Below are 3,930 nucleotides of genomic sequence, written 5' to 3'. Positions count from 1 at the left end.
TTTAGGTTAAAGTTTAGTGTTAAGGTTAGGGTTAGGGTTAGCGTTAGTGTTAGTGCTAGCGCTAGGTTTAGAGTTAGGTTTAGGTTTAGGGTTAAGGTTAGGTTTAGGGTTAGGTATAGGTTTATGGCTGGTCTTCAGTTTACGCTAAGTTTTAGGGTTAAGATTGGGATATGGTTAGGGTTTGGGTTAGGGTTAGGTTTACGGTTAGATTTAGGATGTGTACTAGGATTAGTGTTAGGGTCATGGTTATGTTTAGGGTTTAGGTGATAGGGATAGTGTTAGAGTTAGGCTTAGGGTTACTGTTAGGGTAAGGGTTCCGATGAGGTTAGGGTTAGTGTTAGGGTTAGGTTTCGGGGTAGGGGTAGCGTCTGCGTTAGATTTAGGGTTAGTTTTAGGGTTAGGGTTATGGTTAGGGTTATGTTTAGGGGTCTATGTTAGGGATAGAGTTACAGTTAGGGTTAGGGTTAGGGTTTGTTTTAGGTTAGGTTTAGGTTTAGGGTTAAAGTTATGGATAGTGTGAGCATTTAGGGTTAGTGTTAGGGTTAGGTTTAGGTTTATGGTTAGGGTTAGGGTAAGGTTGAGGTTTAGGGTTAGGGTTAGAGTTAGGATTAGTGTTAGGGCTTAAGGTTAGGGGTTATTCTTAGGGTTATGGTTTAGGTTTTATGTGTTAGGTTTAGGGGTTAGTGTTATGGTTAGGGTTAGGCATAGGGTTAGGATTAGGGTTAGGTTAAGGTTTAGGGTTACGTTTGGGGTTAGGATTACGATTATGGTTAGAGATTATGGTTACATTTATGGTTATGGTTAGGGTTAGTGTTATGGTTAGTTTAAGAGGTTAGGCTTAGTGTTAGGGTTTGTGTTAGGTTAGGTTTAAGGTTAGGATTAGGATTATGGTTAGAAATTAGGGTTAGTGTTAGGGTTAGGGTTAGGGTTAGGGTTTGTGTTAGGTTTAGGTTAGGGTTTAGTGTTAGTGTTAGCGTTAGGGTTAGGGTTAGGGTTACAGTTAGGCTTCAGGTTACGGTTAGTGTTAGGGTTACAATTAGGTTTAGGATTAGGCTTATGGTAGGGTTAGGTATAGTGTTAGGTTTAGTGTTAGTTTTAGGGTTAGGTTTAGCATTAGGGTTAGGGGTTATGTGTTAGTGGTAGAGTTAATGTTAGGGTAGGCTTAGGGTTAGGTTTACAGTTAGGGTTAGGGTTAGGGTTAGGATTAGTGTTAGGGCTTAAAGTGAGGAGTTAGGCTTAGGGTTATGGCTTAGGGTTAGGGTTAGTGTTACGCTTAGTGTTAGAGTTATGATTAAAGTTAGGGTTAGGAGTTAGGTTTTAGGGAGAGATTTAGGGTTAGGCTTTGGGTTATGGTTAGGGTTAGTGTTTACGATTAGGTTAGCGTTACTGTTAGGGTTAGAGTTAGTGTTAGGTTTACAGTTAGTTTTAGAGTTAGGGTTAGGGTTAGGGTTAGGGGTTAGGAGTTAGTTATAGGGTTAGGTTTAAGGTCAGGTTTAGGGTTCGGTTGTGGGTTAGGTTTAAGGATAATTTTAGGTTTAGGGTTAGGGTTTAGGGTTAGGGTTAGGGTTAGACTTAGGTTTAGGTTTAGTTTTAGTGTTAGTGTTAGGGTTAAAGTTAGGTTTAGTGTTAGGGTTAGAGTTTTTGTTACATGTTAGCATTTGGTTAGGTTTAGGTTTAGGGTTATGCTAGGGTTAGGGTTAGGTATAACCCAAAGTCTGGCTTTGTGTTAGTTTAAGGGGTAGGGTTAGGGTTACGTTAAGGGATTAATGTAATGTCTGGGTTAGCGCTATGGTTATGGTTAGTTTTAGGGTTAGGATAAGAAGTTAGTGTTAGGGGTAGGGTTAAGGATATGGTTACATTTAGGATTAGGTTTAGTGTTAGTGTTAGCATCAGGGGTTAGGTGTTAGGGAGAGTGTAAAAGTTTGGATTCGGGTTAAGGTTAGTGTTAGTGTTATGATTAGGTTTAGGGTTAGGCTTAGCATTAGGGTTAGTTAAGTTTAGTGTTAGTTTTAGGGTTAGGTTTAGCGTTATGGTTAGGTGTTAGGTATAGAGTTAGGGTTATTTTTAGGGTTAGGGTTAGTTTTAGGGTTATGTTTAGGGTTAGGGATAGTGTTAGGTTTTGGGTTAGTGTTAAGGGTTAGTGTTAGGGTTAGGGTTAGGGTTAATTTTATGGTTAGGCTTCGGGTTACGTTTAGCGTTAGAGTTACATTTAGGTTAGTGTTAGAGTTAGGGTTAAGGTTAGGTTAATGTTAGGGTTAGGTTTAGGGTTAGATGTTAGGAATAGGTTTAGGGTTAGGGTTAGTGTTACCATTAGAGTTTAGGGTTAGGGTTAGCTTTAGGGTTAAGGTTAGGGTTAGGGTTAGGGTTAGGGTTAGTGGTTAGCATTAGTTTTGGTTTAGGGTAAGTGTTAAAACTTAGGTTTATTATTAGGGTTATTGTTAGGGTTCTGGTGAGGGGTAGGGTTAGGTTTAGGGTTAGGGTTAGGGTTAAGTTTAGAGGTTAGCATTAGTTTTAGTGATACAGTTTGGGGTTATGATGAGTGTTGGGTGATGCTTAGAAGTTATGATTATGGTTATGGTTAGGGTTAGGTTTAAAGCTTAGGTTTAGTGTTAGGGATAGCATTAGGGTTAGGTATAGGGTAAGGGTTAGGATTACGTTTAGTCCTTAGGTTTAGGGTGAGTTTTACGGTTAGTGTTAGGGTTAGGTTTAGAGGTTAGTGGTAAGGTTAGGTTTAGCGTTAGGGTTAGGGGTTATGTTTTACGGATAGGGTTACAGTTAGGTTAGGTTTAGGGAAAAGTTTACAGTTAGGGTTAGGTTTAGTGATAGTGTTAGGTTTAGGGTTAAGGTTTAGGGTTAGTGTTATGGGTAGGGTTAGGGTTAGTGTTATGTTTAGGCTTCGGGTTACAGTTAGTTTTAGAGTTACATTTAGGTTAGGGTTAGGGTTAGGGTTAAAGTTAGGTTAATGTTAGGGTTAGTTTTAGGGTTAGATGTTAGGATTAGGTTTAGGGTCAGGGTTAGTGTTACCATTAGAGTTTAGGGTTAGTGTTAGCTTTAGTGTTAAGGTTAGGGTTAGCGTTAGTGGTTAGCGTTAGTTTTGGTTTAGGGTACGGGTTAAAGCTTAGGTTTAGGATTAGGGTTAGTGCTAGGGTTAGGGTTAGGGTTAAGGGTTAAGAGTTAGCGTTAGGTTTAGTGATAGTATTTGGGGTTAGGGTGAGGGTTAGAGTGAGGCTTAGAAGTTATGTTTATGGTTAGGGTTAGGGTTATGGTTAAAGCTTAGGTTTAGGGTTAGGAATAGCGTTAAGGTTAGGTATAGGGTAAGGGTTAGGATCACGCTTAGTCTTTAGGTTTAGTGTTAGGTTTACGGTTAGGGTTAGGGTTAGGTTTAGAGGTTAGTGTTAAGGTTAGTTTAGTGTTAGGGTTAGGGGTTAGGTGTTAGGGATAGGGTTACAGTTAGGTTAGCGTTAGTGTTTAGTTTACAGTTAGGGTTAGGTTTAGTGGTAGTGTTAGGTTTAGGGTTAGTGTTTAGGCTTAGTGTTAGTGTTGGTGGTAGGGTTAGGGTTAGGGCTATGGTTAGGTTTCAGGTTTGGGTGAGGGTTAGAGTTACAATTAGGTTTGGATTAAGTTAAGGGTTAGTGTTAGGGTTATGGTTAGATGTTAGGAATAGGTTTAGGTTTAGGGTTAATTTTATGGTTAGAGTTTAGGGTTAGGGTTACGGTTATGGTTAGTGGTTAGCATTAGCTTTGGGTTAGGGTTAGGGTTAAAGCTTAGATTTAGTGTTAGGGTTAGGTTTACGATTAGGTTTATGGTTAGGTTTAGTGTTAGGATTAGGGTTAGGGCTAGGTTTAGTGTTATGGTTAGAGGTTAGCATTTCGTTTATTGATAGAGTTTGTGGTTGGGTTAGGGTTAGTGTTACTGTTCGGCTTAGAGGTT

Source organism: Cavia porcellus, unplaced genomic scaffold, assembly GCF_034190915.1.
Source record: "Cavia porcellus strain 051 isolate PalLab524CR breed Dunkin Hartley unplaced genomic scaffold, mCavPor4.1 scaffold_34, whole genome shotgun sequence".
NCBI lineage: Eukaryota > Metazoa > Chordata > Mammalia > Rodentia > Caviidae > Cavia > Cavia porcellus.
This window is presented reverse-complemented; position numbering follows the sequence as displayed.